Below are 22197 nucleotides of genomic sequence, written 5' to 3'. Positions count from 1 at the left end.
GCCGTGACTGTGAGTGCTAGGTGAGTACCAGAGGAAGAAGCCATGGAAAGCAACCAGGCTTGATGCCCTCCCTGAACCTCCATTCCACTCCTGCTGGCAGGGACTGGCAGTAACTAATCCTATTGGGATTTCCAGGCTGAATTTATAGGGATTTTAAACTGTTAAGCTGTACTGAGTCAAAGGCTTGAAAACCGGAGAGCATTAATTACTCCTGAGAAACTCAGTCATTGCAAAACTGAGGTTGAAGGCTGAGGGTGTGCGAGCCCCTTGTCCAGCTACCTCTACGAGTTAACTAGAACAAAGCTACTATGTGTCCTCTTTTGTCCCCTCACCTCCCCTCCTTGTGGTTTAGGAGGAGAAAGTGCAGTCTCTGGAATCAGAGGCTGGAGTTGTCGTGGTCAATATGCTTTTGGTTTTTGTTTTTCTCCTTTGATAAAACTCCTTGAGTGTAGAACACCATCTGAATCTAACCCATCTTTTTTATGTCTCATAGATGTTATTAGGTAGTCTTACACAATATTTTTAAATTGAGGTATGCCTGTTTCTCTGGTGAAAATAGAGGGTGCAGAAGAAGCAACATTTTCATTCCTGGATTTTTTTTAAAAATTTTTTGTTCTTTATAAAATTCTCATTAAAGCTGTTACATATGGGAAAAGTGACAAGGTCAAGATCCACATGCAAATAAAGAAGTTGACAAATAGCACGTCAGTATGCTTTGCAATGGGAAAATTGCTGATGATTCCAGTTCCTTACATTTCACACATTCTTTTATAAATAAATTAGTTTTCCCATTCTACAGACACAAGCCCTTGCAGAGCTCCTCCATTCATATGTCTACATCCTTTGCCTCTTACTCAGCTGGATGAAGCCTTTGCTATTGCTTTTTCCAGTTTGCTTATTTTCTTGCTCCTTTGTTTATCTTCTTTTCTTCTTGGCCACTTCTCATAAACAGCCACCCAGCAATGTGCAATCACAGCCAAACTACTGATGCCAGTCAGTGTTCAAACATGTGAGTGTCAAGGAGGGGAAATGGGATCTGGTCCTAATCCAGGCAGCCAGAAGCACATTTCTAATACACTGATGTTGTGTAGCAATGCATGATGGCGCATGAAGTTGTAAGTGGAACAGAAAGAGGCTTTGCAGTAAGATGGAAGATGATTATGCCAGCACTTTCTGGAACATATATTCTTGGAAACCTTATTAAATACATCTCCTTCTTTTGATACCTTAGCTCACATTTTGCCAATATTATATATTTATTTTTCTAACTCAAGATTAAGACACCACAGCATACATAAATCATCCACTAATTACTTATGTCAAGGCTATATCAATACTTACCATATTCCCCAGAGATGAGAATACCTCCCAAAACTCTGTCAGCTGTGTTTTGCTGTTAGAAAATTTTACTGATGCTTTTTAAATACACAAAAAAAAGGAGAGCAAAGTAAAGCCATTTGACTCTTAACATTATGCAAGAACAAAGTGAGAATATATCAGCAATAACATTGCATGCAAAAAAAAAATCAGCATTTTAAGCAGATGTTGCTACTGTAGATATGAAACCACTAAGTAAAATTTCAATAAATTCTAACATTATGAAGGCTCTTAAGCAAGACAAGCATGACACAGCCTTTTCATAGGAATGAGAATGCCTATCAAATGAGCCTTGAGGTAGTAAACAGATACAGAGACAAACTTACTTTATGTAACTCAGGCATATTATCCCAAATGGGATTTTTTTCTAGTTGAATTTTTGCTCAAGAGATGGTTTCTCTGTGACTGCTGAATTTCTAAATTCCCTTAGACATTTGCTATACACAAGTAATGTCTTGGTTTTCCATTTGCACAGGATAATTCCTTTGCCTATCGCCAATCTCACTGACACTAACATTTGCTATTTGTTAGTTTTTCAGTCAGTCTATTTCTAAAAGATGGACTTTATTACAGCTCCAGCTGGGAACTTTATTGAAGCAAATTCTTCCAGAGACAGTTGTGGTGAAACAAGATATTAGGAACTGCTCTGTGAATGCTGAGATACCTCCCCTCCCCTCCCCTCCCCTCCCCTCCCCTCCCCTCCCCTCCCCTCCCCTCCCCTCCCCTCCCCTCCCCTCCCCTCCCCTCCCCTCCCCTTCCCTTCCCTTCCCTTCCCTTCCCTTCCCTTCCCTTCCCTTCCCTTCCCTTCCCTTCCCTTCCCTTCCCTTCCCTTCCCTTCCCTTCCTTTTTTCTTTTTCCTTTTCTTTTTTTTTGGTTGGTTTTTTTGTTGTTTGATTGGGGTTTTTTTGTTTTCTTTTTTCTTTTCTTTTTCTTTTTTTTTTTTTTTTCCTTAGAGTTTAAGCGTAGTACTAACAGTTGTCATAGAACAAGGAAAGGAGCTTTGTCTCTAAAAATTGAGGGACCTAATACTCTTTCCAAAAGGTATGTACATCAAGCACAAAGAGACCAAAACATGTGTCATGCTGGTGTGTCACAGGTCCAGCGCAATTCCAAAATGTGATGCGATCCCTTGTAACATTCAAGACACAAGGAAAAAAATCCCTGTAATATCCCATGTTGTTGGCATGAAGTGTTGTCACCAGGTGTTCACAGAAAGTCATGAGACAGCTTGCCAAGCTGCAAACAGAAGTGTACCTTACTCAGTTGTGTGGAGTTCCAATGCCCTGTGTTTTTGTAAAATATTACTGGAGGCAACTGTTTTTTTCAGTTTTGGGTTAACACACAACTGAAACTCAGTGATGCTCAGCCAAAACCCACAAGTCTTGCCTAGTTTTGAATCAAAATGCTACAAAACCACAGTGTTTATCATGGTTTCTACATGAAGTCATAATTAACCCCAGGTTTGCTCAAAACTTTGTCCAAGTTAACTAAAAATTCTGTAAACTGTGGGGAACCTGGCTGAAGTACTGGGTAAGTATGAAAACATGAGCTGATATTTGAGTTTGGTCTGATTCTAGGTTTTGCTGAAAAAGTTTCAAATGACTGTAGCTGCAATCTGATTACTTTATCCCAGAGGGTAGATGTTAATAGAGATGAATTTAACTTCTGAACTACAGTAATCCTTTAAAGGTTCACAGTTATCCAGGACTCCAGATGTACAACAAATACACTAAAATACCCTCTCTCTAAAGAATTTCTATTTACAAAATACTCTTGTTACTGAACTTGCTGACTTTGCTAATTAGAAAATCAAGCTCGGGAGGTGTGGTGGAGTGTTGGGTTTTTGGTGGAGGGGGTGGGGATGGTATTGCAAGCAATGTGTGTTCTTGAGTAGTTTCAAGTAGATACAGTTATTTCTGTTCTCTGATCTAATGTCCAAAGGATTCTTTCAGGGTATTAGTAGGAAATGTTCACTCATGTATATTTGGAGCCATTCAAAAGGAAAAAGAGAGAGAGAGGGAGAAAATGAGGCAGAATGGCAGAGAGATGGAATGACAGACAGAGAGAGAAAGAAAGGTCTGCTTGGCCTCGGGAGGGCCCTTTGTTTGAAAATCATGAATAAAATTCTGTGGCTGAAAGTACTGTTGGAAAATGTGTTACTTTGACAAATGATCGTTCTAAAGTGAATTCCTGATCTCAGTGGGATCTCTGGAAGTTTATTTTATCTATACTGTACATAAGCTCAATTGGAAGCAGGGTTTCATCATGGATGAAACAGGGATGTTTATTATCACATTATTTTTATTTTCTGCAACAGATTTTGATCTAACTACAGTTCCTGGACTTTGCTGGGAAGTCCCATGTTGGTAAATGCTCAGCATTGAAGAAGTCCACATGAAAGGTCAGGACATGTCAAACATTAACACATCCTAAAGTCCCACATATGAATATGTAGACTAACAGATGTAGAGATGAGAGCTAAAACTAGATAGTAATTTCAAGTAAGTAAATTCTATTTTTCCAGAAAACTCTGCTTGGAACACCCCCCCCCCCCGCCAAAAAAAAAACCAAAAAAAAAAGCCAAACATTCAACACAACACTTTCCCAATTGTAATACATTGTTGCTGTGACAAAAAGCTATAAAAATTATGCAAGAGCTAAGAACAGCATCAAGCCTAAATCAACAGCATTGTTTAGCATTACATTTTTGTAGCTATTTATTGTCACTTAAGTATAACAAATACTAGAGATAAAGTATTTGATTTCAGTTTGAATTTGAAACTGATAACTTTAGCCCCAAGCGTGCTATATAGTCACAACCCTATAACTTTAGAACAATTTTAGTATTACGTACAGATGGAGCATATATATACATAGATTTATTAATAACCACATAAATCTATGCCTTAATTATTTAAAAGTTAACTACTATGTAAAGATTTTGCACTAGCTTAACCCTGCTTTAGTAAAACAGATTCTCTAAATAGGAACTAAGCAACTGCCAGGAGTTTCACTATTTGCATCATTAATTCCGACCCTGTATTTGCAAGGCTTTCTCTCCCAAAAGTAATTCGTCTCAGTTATCATATCACACCAGAACTTCACACCCACTGCCAGGTTTCCAATGATTTCTCCCCATATGGCAACTTCCTCAGCTACATTATGTGTAGTTACTGTGCAGCAGTCTCAGGGAAGTGCGTCTTTTGCATAATCAGCTTCACTAATGAGCTGATCACCAATATATTTCTGGAAGAAGAGCAATGATTCTTCATTAGTGAAGTGAATATGTTTAAGCTTAAAGTAGAAAAACTGTTTTGCCATTAGGAATTCCTGGATCCTCAGGATTTGATTCTAACAGCTAAGTTTCGGGTTTCCATTTCAATTAGTAGAGAAGGGCACCGTACATGTAAGTTCAGACACTTCAAACAATTTGCGCATTCACAGATTTCTTTCTGTAGATACTAATTTCTTGTTATGTGCCTGTTCTTTCTAATGTGTATTAGATATTGAACTCTAGATTCATAAACAGTCTTGCTAGCTGCAACTCCCATCTTTCTTTGTTTGCAGAATTAGGGGGTTTGGTAGTTTGAAACCAGGAGGAACACTAAGAAAGCCTTCCTTTTTCCTATAGACAGTCTCTCTGGGCTCACAGCCTATGGACTGGAAATCTCCCCTTTAGGTATTAGACACAGAATACATTTGGCACCATCCAGCAGCACTGTCCCTGGGAGACTGTCTTAAAAAACTGGTTTAGGGAAATCAAATTCCTTTTTTCTCTGTGACTACGAGGATGGTACATATAACTTACACTTCAGGTGATGATGGATTTACACTACAGGAGCAGGGAAAGCAATATTTCTCAGCACTGAGATGTGGGAAATCCTCCACAAGAGGAAGTAACCTAAAGCACTCATGTAAAATGTGTTCACAGTTTACATGATCAGAGGGAAAGAAGGTGATCAGATTGCGCAAGAGGTGCAACCCACTGCAGCTCAAGATCGTTTAGCCTGTAGGGTTATCACACTGAGGAAGCCAATTGTTTGTGTTACTGGATATTCAAACTGCTAACGGGTGCATTATAGAAGCTTTTTTAACTGGAAAGCTTTTTTAACTAGAATTTATCACATATCTGCACATTTTCATAGAGAATACAAACATCCCTTCCTTCATGGCACACACACTTTCATAGAATCATAAAATCATAGCATCAATGAACCACAGCATGGTTGAGGTAGGAAGAGACCTTAAAGATCACCTAGTTCCAACCCCCCTGCCATGGGCAGGGACACCTTCCCCTAGACCAGGTTGCTCCAAGCCCCATCCAGCCTGGCCTTGAACACTTCCAGGGATGGGGCATCCACAGCTGCTCTGGGCAGCCTGTTCCAGTGTCTCACCACCATCACAGTAAAGGATTTCTTCCTAATATCTAATCCAAATCTAACCTCTTTTCGTTTAAAACTATTACCCCTTGTTCTATCACTAGAGTCCCTGATAAAAAGTCCCTTCCCATCTTTTCTGTAGGCCCCTTTAAGTACTGGAAGGCTGCTGTAAGTTCTCCTCAGAGCCTTCTCTTCTCTAGGCTGAACAACCCCAACTCTCTCGCCTTATCCTCATGGAACAGGTGCTCCAGCCCTCTGTCATCTTCATAGCCCTCCTCTGGACACATTCGAGCATGTCCATGTCCTTCTTATGCTGGGGACCCCAAAGCTTAACACATTACAGCAGGTGGGGTCTCATGAGAGCCAAGCAGAGGGGGAGAAACACCCGCCTTGACCTGCCAGCTGCAATTCTTTTGATGCAGCCCAGGATGTGATTGCCTTTCTGGGCTGCCAGTGCACATTGCTGGCTCATACTCAGTTTTTCATCCTCCAATACTCACAAGTCCTTCTCTTCAGGAGTGCTCTCAATCCACTCACTACCCAGCCTGTAATCATATTTGGGATTGCTCTCACCCAGGTGCAGGACCTTGTATTTCATGAGGTTCACATGGGCCCACCTCTCTAGCCTGTCAGCATCCCTCTGGATGGCATCCCTTCCTTCTACAATATCAAACACACCATTCAGCCTTGTGTCATCTGCAAACTTGCTGAGTTGTGCACTAAATCCCACAGTCCATGCCTCCGACAAAGATGTTAAATAATACTGGTCACAACATGGATCCCTGAGGGTCACCACTTGTCAGTGGTCTCCTCTGGCCACCGAGCTGTTGACTGCAACCCTGTGAATGTGGCCATCCAGACAATTCCTTATCCACCAAGTGGTCCAAAATGGAGGATGCAGACACTGATCCTGCTACATCGACATGCTAAGTGAGAGTTTACCGCTTGAGCTAATTCTCCCTACTTTCAAAGACATCAGTCATATAGGCTGATCAGTCAGTCAAGTATGATGGTGAAACAAGTAATAATAATTATTTAAAATGTAATAAAAATTACAAAGTTGATTGACAGAGGGAAGGAAAGACAGATTATAAACTAAAAAAGTAAAATAATGGCAGCTCCTTGAATCGGTGTCCTGTTTGGGAACAGGTCTTAGCTTTGGACATTTTACAGATCTGGACCCTGGACAAACAGACTGAAAAGCCAAATAGGAGTTTCTACCCCATCAGATGACAGAAGCTGGAGCTACCATTCATGGAGATCCTTTTGCAATAAGAATAAAATTTGGCACAATACTTTCAATTGTGTTCACCCCCCTCACGTGGATCATAGTTGTCATAAACCATTAATACAACACTTTTTAAAAATACCACTGGAAGAAAGATGTTCTTTTTACAGTTTTCTTCCTTGCTCAAACGCTTTTGCTGTGTTTGAACACTTATATGAAGAGAAAGTACCTTTTTCTTGAGCAGCATCTTTAAATTACTGGTTATGGACCTTCTCGACTTTGTCTACGGGGAAATGCCCTTTGTAATTTGAATGGTAACCAAATTTAATCATGAAAAGAAAGAAGAGGTGCCTGCCTCACAAATAGAGTTTTCTCACCTGTAACTACTCCTTGGTTGCAGCTAACTGCTTTTTTATCCATGCTTTTCCTTTATATCCTTACAGGTGCCTTATGTTAAACCTTCTAAAGGACTTGCTTCTGAAATGTTACCTCAAATAAGAAATTCATGGACTCAAAGAATCACATGATAATTCAGGTTGGGAGGGACTCAGAGAGTCTCTAGTCCATCCTTCTGTTTCATGCAGGGTCAGCTGTAAGGGCAGGCCAGGTGTCTCAGGGCTTGGTACAGCTGGGTCTGCAATGATGGGGGTGGCACAGCCTTGCTGGGAACCTGTTCCAATTCAGGTTTCTCCTGGCAGTGAAACAGTTTTTCTCTACATTCAGTGCAAACTGCTTGTTTCAGTTCACGTCCACTAAACTCAGCAAAAGCACTTAACAACACAAGACTGAAAAGAACTGAGTTCTTCAGCCCTGGCAACCGTGTAGCAGCCATTTAGCCCAGAAGGATCCTTTCCCACGTGTGCATCTCTTCTCCCATATTCCCTGCAATATCTCCCAAGACTGTCCATCAAACTGGTATGAAAGATGAAAGGTCATGGAAGTATCCTGTACCACATAAACAGAACATACCAATTATCTTAGTATCTTAGTTTCAAGATCTTGCAAGGATGTAAAATATATGCTGCAGCTTGTGTCTTTTCTGAAGTAGCAGTGTCATATTCGTCATGTAAATCATGTAGTTCCTCAATATAAGGTTATCCTAAATTGTTCATTAGTCTATACATCTCTGTGGCTGCATTTTTCCTTTTGATCTGCCCATTGACTAGACACAAACCAACAAGTAAATTTGGGAAGTAGCCAATACTAGGGTAATTTTGCTACAGGATGGCCTGATCATCTAAATTCGATTCACTGTAAGCAGCTTACAACAATATTGCAAGTTAGATGTATTGCTCTGATGTATTCCCTTGGTTCAAAACATAACAACACAAACAAGTGTGAGCAGCCACATGCAACTGTATGGTCACATACACGAGGGACAAAACCTGAAGTGTCAGTAAGAGAGATTTGTCATTCCCTGAAGACGGATCATCTGGTGCTTGGAAGTAGTAAACAAGATTCCTTAATAAACCCACCAAAGTAGTAGCAACCAAACTGAGGAATGAGGGAGGCAGACTGCTAAAGCTACACTGCCAAAGCCATACAAATAAAAGCAGTCATGTGCATCTGGAGCTCTCCCCGAGCATCGCGTCCTGGCTCTCAAATGGAAATGGCTGCCAAGTGTTTGCTGAATGATGCTGTAGCCTTGCTTACAGCCTCCATTTATTTTGTGTTCCTAAGGCTGCAGGATTACAGATCCCCAGCCATACAATTTAACGCTTTGTGCCCACGCACATTATTCTATATTAAGGTGCTCCCAAGTACCCAGTTTCCAGGTTTTCAGCCGCTTTAGACTAATATTCTCTTTCCCTATCCCAGTCACTAGGCAGTCTTAAAGTTGCTGTGCCTGGCCTCAGGGAGATCCTGAGGGCAATTCGTGGAAAAAGAGAGCTGGAGTAATAATACCTGTACCCCTTCCCTCTCTATTTACGTTTGGTTCCCTCTTCGTGATAAGTACAGTCTGCGAGAAATGAGAATATCGCCCTCCATACAGAAATGTAAGTATCCCCTCATTACAGATAGATGATTTAAAGCCAGTGCAAGGTTCAATTAATCCTTCAGAAGAAAATGTAAAACTCAGCAGGGAGCAGTGATAGAAATAATGATGTACAGTGAAAGGAAAGACAACTTTTTTACTGACCTATGAGGTTCATTTCAGGAATAACCAAAATTTTGCAGAATATTTCACATATAGCTTAGTTTTTTGGAGTTGCAACTCCATTTTCAGACTAAAGCTCGAATAAATTTTGGGCAAAGTTGTGCAAGACTGCACTGAATGGACAGCTGAGCATGTAAGGCTGTGCAGAACGATTTGTCTAGTTTTAAATGTGCCGTTTCCAAGGAGGATGGCTAAGGTCTACGTATTTAATATGTCTTTACACATTCAAAATACATGTTTGAATGCACAGTGGGAAATGTGGATGGGATTCAGTTATCTGAAGTGAAGTTCGCAGCCAGCTGGTATGCTCCAAGGTGCCCAGCTGCCACTCCAGAAAGACACAGGTCTCCCAGAAGCCCTGAGGGATACCTGCCACTCCCACATGAATATCTTTATCTGGCTATCTCCAGAGAGCTAAAACCCCATACTTTCCACAAAAAATGCCTGGCAGCTAGTGGAAGCCCACATGGGTATATGCAGGCTAGGGGGTGGTCTAGGCCTTCAGATTTCACTTGAGGTGACTTCCAGTTGAATGAATGGGAATTTTTTTGTCAGGGTCAGACCTTCAGTATATGGTGAACATGCAACCACTTCTGCCACTTCAGTCTTCAGCATTTGTTCGTTGTTTAGAAATGGCTTCTGTGAACTGCTGCATCTTTGCAAATCCCAGGCTTCTAATGGAAAGGTATGAGTCTTCAGCGCCTTTCCAGGTCAGAAACTAACTCTGTTCATTTTCACTCAGCCAAGAAAATATTTTCTTCCATAATTAGTCACTAAATGATGACTAAATTACACACACAAGTGAAGGGGACCCCTGGTTAGCCATTAATAGCAGATAAGTGCCAACTGTCAGAGGTGTTTCAATACCCATAGGTGATTATTACTTTTGAAATTTAAATATTATAAAAATACCAAGTAGGACATACAAAGCCTGATCTGCAGATGGTGAAACTGTGACTAGTTTCATTGCTGACTCTAGCCCTTAATTCTAATTTAATAGGGCAGACACATAATTAAATTTTGATTATTTAGGATTAAGAAGCATGTGTATACTGAATATGAAATATATAAGCTTCTAATGACCAGCTGCTACTTAACTTTATTGTCTTTCTTAGCATGAACTCCAATGAATGATATCCCAAACTGAATGTATTTCAGACTGAAATTGTCACAGAGAAACACCAAAATGAACACTAGTTCCTTAACTAGATTAAAAAGCAGAATTATTTATAAATATGTTATGACGGAAGGTAATGTAAAAGATGGACTAAGAAGCATGATTTGAATGACTAAACAGATGAAATATTGAATTATCATTGTAGTCCTTCTCTCTGTAGACCAATTATCTGAGCGTGTGTGTCTGTGTGCACTGAGCTGGAACTCTACTCTGCTAGAGCTGCCAATAGCCTGGCCTGAATGCAAAATGACTGAAGTAGTCTTACCCTATAGATCTAATCTTATATATGGGTACATGTACAGCCTTTCTCTTACCCATTTTGATTGGTTTGGGGTTGTTGGGTTTTTTTGTTTGTTTGTTTGTTTATTTATTTATTAATTTTTTTTATTTATTTGACAAATACAAACACTTCTTACTGGTAAAGGGGATGCTCAACAGTGTGTGTCAGAGGTGGCATCACAGTTCTGCCCTCTTCTTGACCAGTGTTGGATCATCACCAGTTCAGAGAAATATAGGGTATTGCTGTTTGCTTGAAGTAGTACATTATTGGTGCTGGTACTTCTTTGGTACTAGTTTGGGGGTTTATGCAGAAGAGGGAGGGAGTGTCTATCCCCTAAACTTCTACCCCTGTGGGAACCCAAGTTAATAGTCTTAGTTTCTTTTTAATGAGTTTAAATGAAAAAAAGCTATTTTACATGCTTTGAAATGAATCACAGCAATCACGGCTCTTGTTATCTGAAAATGTATTACAGATCCAGGTCCATTTTTGTTATTCAGCAGCTGATACTTGGTGGGAGCTACTGTGCATACTGCCTGATCATAGCGGTACACACGCTCAAAAGAATGCCATTTACCATCCAAGTTATTGGAACAGAGCCAAAAAAATGAATGGCAGGAGACCACCAACTGAGGGTGATGAAAAGCACTGAGGCTAAAGATTTCTGGGTAACTTGTTACACTTGGCTGCCCTTGTGGAAACGCAACCACATTGCTACTAATGTCCAGCTATTTAATTTCTACAAACAGTATTTCTCTCTCTAAATATCCGTTTATTATTTTATAATTGAAAGTCACCGAATTTGGGGATTAAATTATCACCTCTGCTTGCAACCTAAATAAGCAGAGAGTTGCCTTCCTCACCTCCAAGCACATCATGAGACAGAGGCTGGAATGCACCCCCAGCCTCTAATCAACTGTGTTTGGACATCAAGGATTGCTACCTTGGGGAACCTGCTGAGAACAACAGGCAAATCACTCAGACATTTTTGTCCTTTACCAAAGACTACAAATAAACTTGTTTTAAAACCTGATCTTTTTCCCCACATAAGAATAATATTAGCAGAAATTGACAGTTTGTTTCAGGAAAACATGCTAAAATTTCTGTTCCTACACATGGTAAGTGGTAGCTGTCTATGCTGTTTTGTAATATCTAGTAGTCACCATACCAGGACAGAACAGATGATCCTTGATCCAAAAAATTTTTCAGTCAAGTACAGGTCATGACACAAGAAGTAGACCAACAAACTGAGAAACGATGAAGCAATTTTGGTCCATTCCAGTAGCCCTACCATAGCAGAAGCACTGTTTTATAGGGCTTTTTTCCAAGACTACCTAGCAAATGAATGTTTTAAAATGGCTTTTAGAGGAAAATTAATTGTCTTTGCACTTATTTATAGATTGCCTCTGTTGAGTGTAAGGGGCTGCTTAACATACCACATAGAAATGTTAATTTCAAAATTGAACAAGCAGATAATGAAGTGGCCAGTGCTCAGAGCGGATCAGAAGCAAAACCAAACAGGTAGGGTGACAGCAGGCTGAAAGAATACTTAAGAAGTGTGCAGAAGAGGGAGACAGAGATGGCAACCAGGTAAGGGTTTGCACAGAAAGAACTCTGCACCAGGAAAACGATCATCTGCTCCAGCTGGGTGATGATAGACATAAACATTTGCTTAAGAAAATGTCATTGAACTGACTGATCTAAGTGTTTGTGTTGGATAGTCGAGTAAGAGGCAATATCTCAAATGATAGAGGATGTGCATTTTAAATATATATCTTATCATAAATGCATCATATTTATTCTGAAATGCCAGAGAGCTTGCAGCTCAGCTGGGAAGTAAACTTAGAAGCATGTGCGAGCTTAAATCTAGTTCTAAAAATACTTAGACTTTTAATTCCCAGCAAAATTAAATTGTAATATGTGTAGCCAATAATAAATGAATGCTGCAAAGTGATACCAGGAACCAGCTGGAAGTGGGAGCTAACAGACATTGCACTGACTGAGAGAAAAATGGTGAAGTTATTCCTAATTATGAGACTTCAGGGAACAGACAGAGTTAATGTTTGACGCACAAACAGGATTAACAGAATTGCAGCTAATGAGAATTTGGGGCTACAATGATACTTGCTAAGATTTTAAAGGAGAGGTCTTGGGCAGGGGAAGAGATTTCGAGGTAATCTCTATTGAGAGGGTAATTGAATTGTTGCTCTGTTGATGAGATTAACCACAGGTAAGATGTAAAAATGAGTGAGAATGGAAACAAGGAAAGACACATTTGGGGTCCCACTGAGAGCTAAGGGAAGACAAGGACATGTTTCTGATGTATATGCTGAAGAGGAATAGGACCAGGGAACACCACAGTCACAGGTGGTAAGAGGAGGTACAATTTCAAGAAAAAGACTAGGGTTTCCCCTGACAAAAATGACTGGCATATCAAAGGATGGAGTATTTGTCTCTAAAATTTTGATTAGAAGACCTCGTTAAGTGTGGCTGCAGATGAATGCAAGAGAAAGAAGTCAGCTTGGAGATTCAAGGATGGAGCTGAAATGTGTGATCTGAGATTATGCGGTGAATTTAGAGGTAAAAGGAAGAAAAAAGATCCAGCAGTAGCTGGAGGAATAAGGGGAATTCAAGAGTGATTTTAATAGAGGAAAGACAACAAACCTTGCAGTAGGATGGGGGAAAGCAATAGGAAGGTGAAAATACCATGATAAAAAAGAAAACAAAAAGCCTAAGGAGACTGGGATATGGCATGAAATAGAGCTCCTATGACAGTGCAGGTATGAGAAGAAAAGAGCAGGAAAGAAACTTGGGATGGGAAGGAGGAAGAGTTGTGAGAAAGAATGGAAGTAAGATGAGGAAGATCATGTTGTGTTATTACTTTTTCTCTTGAAGGTGTTGGGAACCTTCATGAAAGGAAGAACAGCAGTTTTCAGAAAAAAAATCAAAGATGGCAAAAAATGAAGGGCACTAATATTAAGTGTCACTAAATATGAAAGGAAGCAGAAAGACAGTGTTGATCTGGGAAATAGATTTATCTAAATGGAAGGACAGAGAGATGAGGATGAAAAGAATTGAAGAGCTAGTGAAGCTGGAGATAACTGCACAGGAGGAGAAGAGCTCAGAGGGGAAAGAATAAAAAAGGAGGAAGATAAATACTGAAATTAAAGGGAATGAAAGCCATTGGCAGTGGACAAGAAGGGAAAAAACGCAGTCTGTATTATGAACATATTGTATTGTGCCCATCATGACCCAGAAACCAAGTCTGCCTCTGTGCATGTTTCTGACAGACAATTATAATGAAGTTTTTGTGTTTCCATATCAAGGCTAAAGTGTTGTTGTGATGTTGTCATCTGGGTTCTTAAGAAATGTGCTGACACCCTTTTTTCTTTTGGCACGGGCTCAGTTGAGCCCTTCTGGCACCACTGGTAAGGACCACTTTTCGTCGATAGGAATGAGGTAGCAGTTTGTTTATATAGGATGGTTGTCCAGGGGATAAAGCAAAAAGGCAGGATCTTTTCTCCTGTGCTAGGATTAGCTCCACAGCAACGAAGTGGCAGAGACTGCAGCTAGAACTGCTTAATTCCTACCACATAAGGGTCTTTGTTATTGGTACACTAGGTGTTTATGTGGAGGGAAAAATACTCTATTAAATGTTCCCATAGAGGGAGAAGTCATGGCCCCAAATTTTGCTGGTTACATGTATTTCCCACAGTTTGAATTGACGATGTCATTTGGAGAATAAAACTGCTGTAGGCTGCAGAAAGCAGACTTTGCTGTTTATCTAGAGATGCCTGTTTCAGCAGGACTTCCATCTACCAGGGACCCACTGCTGTGCCTCATCACATGGCCCTTCTACTCTTTTGTGGGGTTTCAGTCACCTTTATTGCACGTCCCTTTATTCCTAAAGTTCCTCAAATGGGACACCAATGACCAAAAAGCAAGAATGGATTGTTCAGGCAGTCCTGAGGTGAACTCAGTGCCAGAGACATTCAACAGTCCTAAGGCAGGTCATTTATGCAGGCCCTTTTGTTCAAGGGAATTAACTGTAGAGACCCAAATAAAAAAAAAAATCTGGAGTAAGGGTGTCATTGAGATCACTTAGATGAGTGATACAAACAAGAGAGCAAATCAGGCCCTCTTGCCTATATCAGTGTATATACAGGGTGCCTCAGGTGACAGCAGATGGCTCAGGACTTAATGATGAACAGCCAAGGTGTTTTGTGTAGCAAGAAGTTATCAGGAACATGTTTCTGGAAAGGTATCGTAGGTATTGTAGTTATTATCTGAAGAGTGTAACAGTTTAATCCCTACTAATGCAAGGATCTGATCTGAGTTAACATAGACTGAGAAAATTGGTCTTCATCTCTTTGCTTTACTTCTGGTTTTGGAAAGGGCATAATGATGCCCAGTTCCTTTGTACAGGTGAGCCAAGTGCTAATTCACTCTCAGGTCTGTACTACATTTTGATGTTACTGTAGACTGCTGTTAAGAGGAAGAATTAGTCTAGACAATTACTTATTTTTAAATGTACATCTTTGTATCTCTGTCAGTGTAGAATGCAGTGTCACTGTTAGTTTGCCCCAGGCAAATTCAGTAAAACAATAGCAATTGCTTAACAGCATCAACAGCTCTGGATTGTTTCTCAGAAAAAACACAATGCAGGTAGTTTTTTGTGTCAGGCGACTTTCACTGCTGGTCTGAACAGTGGTATAACCTGCATGTTATGTACTGTTAGGTGTCATGTGAGCTCCACCACATTCATCTAACCACTCAGATTTTGCTGTCTTTGCTTTAGAAAACACAAAGCCCATCCAGACCAGTACGTCCACACAGAGCAGCACAGTGCAACGTGCAAACACTGGGTCCATGTAACGCAAAACTTCAAGTATGCTTGAAATGTAAGAAGCTTTTGGGGCAGGGCCATGCTGTGGTACACTGAAGCATAAGCTGGCTGGGTCCTGAGCCTGTGTAAAGGAAAGCTGGCTGCTCACAGCTCCCTCATGAAAATGTGTGTCTTTCCCATGGCTATTTGTGGGCCAAGGGGAGGCATTCTGCATGTCATCACGTTACCAGTTGGACAGGTAGATTCAGGAAGGGAAACTACAGGTATCTAGGCCATGGCATGGACGTGCAGCCTCATACCAGGGCTGTACGATGAACCAAGGCCAGACATACTATTTAAGCCATTTGTCATCAGCAGATGGAAACTTCTAACGAAAGCAAATAAGGTGAAAAGCTGTCATGAGAAGCTTCCACAGTGTCTAGCAAAATGAAAATTATCTTTTCATGTTACATCCATGAATTATTTAATTAATAAATTAATTAACAAGTGTTTCCAATAGTCAGCTACCGAAGTACAGCACAGACCTGCAACCATTACACAGACTAGCAGTCCCAGTGCCTTTCCTGGGACCAATTCATATGACCAGAGGACACTCTTTTATACAGAAGACAATTCAACAGCATACTGATAAACCACTGTACCATCAGAACGGTCCCTTATTTTGACTATCACATTTTCTGTGTATATATTAATTTGACACATATATTTCATCTTCTATTTGAAGTTGTTTTCCAAAAATTACAGATGGTAATTTTTTAATGTGTTCTGCCTCACAGCAGATCTTCAAATCTTTGGTAGTGAGTGCATTAACATATATGTTTCTGAGAGAAACAAAGGGAGAAGTGTGGATCATTCACAGCTTGTGACTTCCTTTGCTCTTTCACCTTCTCTGTTCTTAATTCTGTCCCCTTGAGTCTATTTCATAGAATTGTACAACCATTTAGGTTTGAAAAGAACTTTAAGATCATCAAGTCAAACTGTAAACCTACCACTGCCAAGTCCACCACTAAACCAGATGTCCCCAAGTGCCACATCTACATACCTTTTAAATACCTCCACGAATGGTGACTCAGACACTTCCCGGGGAAGTCTGTTCCAATGCTTCATCACCCTTTCAGTGAAGAAATTTTCCTTAATGAAAGGTGAATAAACTTTTCCTACTATCCAATCTAAACCTCCCCTGGTGCAACTTGAAGACATTTCCTTTTGTCCTATCGCTTGTTACCTGGGAGAAGAGACTGACATCCACCTTGCTCCAACCTCCTTCCAGGCAGCTGTAGAGAGCAGTAAGGTCCCCCCTGAGCCTCCTTTTCCCCAGGCTAAACAGCCCCAGTTCCCTCAGCCACTCCTCATAAGCCTTGTGCTCCAGACCCTTCACCAGCTTCGTTGCCCGTCTCTGGACACATTCACTGTGTCAATGAGCTGTTTTCAGGTTGTCACCTAGAAGACAGGTAGCAAAACAGCCAGACCTCATTCTTGCCTTGCACTTAATAACACTGAATGACTCAAGGGCAGGTGTGTTCGATGCCAGGACACAGCAAGTGCTATACAGCTGCTTTATAAACATCCCCTTTCCCTTGCTTTTGACCTGAGCACAGACACTTGTTTGATTCTGTGTCATCCCACACTGTCCCCCTACTGGGCAGCTTTCCTCAGATCAAAGTGTCATTAAATCAATGCTTTCTTGTCCCTTGCTTCTACACTCTGTTAGATCTCTGAGAAAGTGTTGGTCCTGTCTACAGCCTGACAGTGCGGGTAGGTCACTTTAGGGCCTCACTTTAAATAACGGCAGGTCCTGCCCTGCTGAACTTCTCCTGTTCTCAGCAGCAGCATGAACCGCTGCAGCAAAGAAATTGGAAGAACTTCTTATAGCCAAGGAGCTTACAAGGAGAGCACAAGCGTAGCTCACAGCGGGTCATTTGGTTCAGAGTCGCTCCGGAAGGGGAGGTATTTCTGAGACATTTGCACAGGACCACCAAGGTCCTTTATAAGCAAGTACGAAGGCAAATGACCTCACATTTGGGCGCTGTTCAGTGTCTTGTGGCTTCAAGATGAAAAGATAAGGATGAACAGTTGGAGTAAGCCTATGCTGCAGCCAGCATCAAATAGCTTCCAAATAGCTCCATGGGCTAGTAGCAGCTTGAGTGTAAATCAGAACAGCCTGAAGGCAGCCCCAATTAACAGCAATCCAGTCAAGTGATGGAAAGATGGAAAAAGAAATCCAAGGAAAGTGCTAGTGATAATCCCCCAGACTGAAAAAATTGGGTCAAACTCACAAGTACCAAACTGGGCAGAATCTAGTTCATTTTGTTTAGTATGACAGGCCTCTATCTCCTTCTGTGTATCTAAGTGCTTTCTGGTAAACTAGCACAAAAGACATAAGATGCAAAATTAAAACAGATACCCGTAAAGGATCCTTGAAAGACATGAGGGCTGAATAATGCTGGAGAGAATTCTGAGAGCTAAGATGGGTGACAGGAAATAAATTACAATGGAAGGTGGGGAAGGTTGCTTGGCTTGTGACTTGAATCTCTTGTGAAAGTCAAAAGGAAAAAATGAAAATGGAGAAGTAAGAGGAAGTAAGGCAGAACGGGGCCTTGAAATAACGTCTTTCAGAGCAGGTATGGATTGCTTGAATAATGCATCACTAATTACAAAGGCATAAGTGCAGACATACATCTCATCTCAGACATGTCAATTGGAATTTAAAGGGAAATAAGAAATGTGATAATATGTCTATCTCTATCAGAAACCACGTGCATTGCTGCTGTTTCCAGTGAGAGTTTTCTTTCATAGAGATCAATGCCTTCTCTTTATGTAGCAGTGACGGAAGCCATAAACCCATGCCTGTGAACTGGTAATCTGTTTCCATGGAAATGAATGGGATGTCACAAATGTAATGCTATGACTTCATTTCAAGATCGAGTGCAAGAAGATAGTCAGCAAAGGAGAGATCTCAGGTTATTTCAGGCTCTTACGAGTGCCCACGGTAAATCTCACCTGTCTGGGCAGACAATGGGGAGGAGGGAGAAGGTCGGACACAGTCATCCTTGGGGTTGCTTGGGTGGGGGACGAAGGTTGTGGTGATGATTGTTCCTTGTGGGATGACTCCTTTTATGAAAGAAAGGCAATTGGCTTATTATTATTTGTGTCTTACCTGGGTGGTGTTTTCAATTTGTTGCAAGAGCTATGTACTCTCTCATATTACAGAGAACAAAAATAAGTGAATAAATTGATTGTGGCAAGAGAATGAAGAAACTAAATGTAAAAAAGATTCCTTTTTTATGACACTAGAATATTTTTTTACTTTATATATATTTCAAACTGTAAGTCATGAAGTAAAAGATCATCCAATTTCACACAGAGATCTGAGCCTTCCTTTGAAAAGCAGTGAATAACTGATTTACCAACAAATCCAGATTTTTTACAAGCCATCTTTGTTCAGTTGTACTTTCTCTGGTTTCTTATTAGACTGTCTCTGACCTGGCTCTTACATTTGAAGCCAAGATGAAATTCTGCAGTTCCTCTACTCCTGCTTCGGTGTCCTGTTTATTGGTTGTATTTACACAGCACATTGGACCATGTTTGCCCTGGCAGTTCTTTTGGAAGTCAGAGGCAAGGGATATTCAATAAATAAAAAGTGGGGTTTTTTTTAAGTCAAAGAGTATTTATTTTGATAAAATCTTCTTTTTGAAGTCTGTTAGGGTTTTTTCCTTTAGTTTTGTTGAGTTTTGGGGTTTTTTTAGATCTTTGCATCCCCAGGCGTTTGCCTGTCCTGGCATTGTATTTTAACAACTGTTAACTGTTTGCTGAGGGGTGGCTTATCTCAGCCCATTCTTCCCTTTCTGCTTGGCTTTTTTTTTTTTTTTTTTTCTCTTTTCTCTTCACACTTCCAGATAAACTAAGCCAATGCAGTCGTACAGTGAGCATGGAGAGAACTAGGTCAACACACAGTATTTGTAAACCATTACAAAACACTTCTAATTTTGTCATAGACGTGGGAAAGGCTTGCTGTTTACCTTCTTCCTCTGTAACTTGTTAAAAAGCCAGCTAGAATATTAGGCTGTGACACTACAAAACAAGTCTTTTAAATGTTTTCCTGTACCATGTAGGCAAGGCAACAGAGCAAGGCAGTGTGCTTACTTACCCAGCCACAGCCCAGTCTAAATAAATAAGGAAAAAACTGTGACCTCTTCACTGATTACTTTTTCCCTCAGATCTTTGAGATTAATCAGATCTTTCAAAAAAATTAGTAACTATTTTGTCCATTGGCAAGTTGCATCAAAAGCAGCTCTTTGACCTGCCGTTTTTGTTTCTCTGATTAAAAGAAACCATGAAAGTGATCAGGTATTTGGCTTTGCCAGTGTGGTATTGCACTGTGCAAATACTTTGAAGTACAAATCAGTCAGGCAGCAGGTATCACATTTTAGAAGTACCAGTGTTCACTTGGACAGAAATCTAGTTACTCTCTGACAAAGATGCATTCAACCTTTCTGACCTTGATGAGAATTCCATTTTGGTAGGGACATTTTGGCTGTATGTTGTTGGAAGACAACTTAGAACATTAATTATCTTCAGTGAAGAGGTAGTACAATGCTATCACTTGCTAAAAATGAACTAATAACAGGGAAGAGATTTCCCTTTTTTTCTGTAGCTGTCTGGAGCATGTGTTTTCTTGACCCAGTGACAATTAGGTTTATCCTAATTGGCTCAAGAGTAAGTTTTTCTGCTTGTGTATAACCATTGCAGATGTATACAGGATGGTAACAAAAAGAAACAGCAAAACTAACAGGTCTTCCGAATAGCAATAGATATTTCAGACTCCCAGGTAATTACTTACACCCATGGTGAGCTACATATTATTCACAAATAAGAAAGGAACTGAAGAGATCACAAACATTACTGAGGAGATACTAGAGCTTCATGAAAATATTTGAAGATGACCTTGAGGAGTAGCTTGAGACAGAAGCTTGAATTATTCCCAGGCAGTCCTACTGCCAGGCAAGCACTGTACACTCAATCCCAGAATGCTGTTATAGATCAGAAGGTGCCCTTCCCTTCTGGCACCCTGATAATTTGAGGGTCTTGTGCACCTAAAATCCTATAGCACCTTTAATGGCAATTAGAGCTGGCACCGCCAAGTGTACAGACACATCTATACCCTAGCCCTTCAAAAAGGACAGGAACTGGATGGATGCAGACCATTAAAGAGATAAGTGCAGCTGTACTCCCTGAACACCCATTTGGTCAACAAATTAAAACCAAAAATAAGGCAGTGACCAAACACTCCTATTTTGTATGCATGCAACACACACAAGGATGTCTCATGCTTCCCGGTCACTGACTCCTACTTCTGTCTTCTTTTCTTGAATCACCAATTTGTTTGCAGACCCCATTTTCTTTCTTTGGAGTTACTCTGTTACATTTTGACAGAAGAAAATGTCTGCTGTCACACTGTATTTATGATTGAAACCCCTGGCTTGAAAACTGATGAGCTGCTTTCCTTGCATAATTTCCCTCCTATGGTCTGTGCTGTAAATAGAAGGAAAAAATAGCAATCTATGCCCCATGGTCATGGGAGCCATTATTTTCCTTTATTTTGCAGAATATCTGCAGATAAACAGCAGGAAGTCTTTTACGATGTAATCATTTAAAATGACATCAATTTGAATATGACAACATTGCAACGTTTTGTTTAATGGCCAGCTGCAATTAAACATTGTGCATCCTTTCTTGCTCAGATTTCTGGGGTTGCAACAATGTATGGAATCTGTCCAAATTTAGGGAGTACTCCATCTTACAAGACAATTGCGAATCATCTTACCCTGCCTGGGATCAATGTTAAATTTGAGTCCACCCCATAGTGAATTTTAATGCTGGCATAAGACTTACAACATTCTGACTGCAAGTTGCTCTCTAACCTCCTTTCTCTTTGGTTTTTGATTCTCTTCAGTCTGTAGAAGCATCTTTCATTTCTTAATTTCGTGCTTAACTTCAAGGTTGATGTAATAATGCTTTTTACAGCCTAGGAGCATCCTACCAAATTCTCCAGCCTTCATTTCCACAAACCCAACTGATGTGGCAGGTGGCAACTGAAGCTTACTTTGCATGTAAAAAAAAGGGCTTAATCATTTGCCAAAGAACTGCAAAAACAGAATAAGATGTGCAAGAGTATACTGAAAAGATCACTGCTGTGTAAACACACCAAAACAACTACTTATTAAGAGCTAAATTAAGATTTAAAAAAAAAAAGCTTCTGGATCAGTTTTTGTTCTTTTACATTACTAAGGAGAAAGACAGTAACTTTAGCAATAACTTATTAGGTACATTATTCTACAGACTTCCACAGATGTCTCTGCTTCATGCAGTGATGGTCCAGATCCTCCAATGTGTGCAAACTGTCATTTTTCCACTGAAACAAAAGATAGATCTCTGGGCAACAGAATGAGGTTGAATAGGCTACCCATCATCTGATTGAAAAAGTAACTATAAAATTACCCAACCATTACACAGGATTAAAAAAGGAATTAATGTAAATTGAGTAAGAGAAGAAGGGCATTATCAGACTGCCCTCAGGATGGGCACATGATCTGAGCACAAAAGCTAGGAGGCTGTTCCCTACTGATGACCTTGCAATATAGTGGAAAGAGTTCACAGAGTGAGTCAGAGTAGACTCATGACTTTGCAGCTCTAAATGCCTCTTAGGAGGAACCAGAAATAGATATCTTGACCAAATTAGTTGCCAGATATTCATA

General features: G+C 40.3%; 1 long non-coding RNA gene across 1 annotated transcript in view; it reads right to left on the bottom strand.

The window, feature by feature from the left end:
• Positions 1–2293: 2293 nt before the first annotated feature.
• The window catches only part of LOC308060419, a 78978-nt gene continuing 59074 nt past the window's right edge, over positions 2294–22197 (bottom strand). The window contains exon 3 of the long non-coding RNA XR_013926716.1: positions 2294–22197. This exon is cut by the window's right edge and continues 38696 nt beyond it. This is a non-coding gene — a long non-coding RNA (uncharacterized lncRNA).

Source organism: Falco punctatus (genome assembly GCF_963210335.1).
Source record: "Falco punctatus genome assembly, chromosome: 3".
Classification (NCBI taxonomy): Eukaryota; Metazoa; Chordata; class Aves; order Falconiformes; family Falconidae; genus Falco; species Falco punctatus.
Note: the sequence above shows the minus strand (reverse complement) of the source record. Positions and strands in the feature narration are given on the sequence as shown.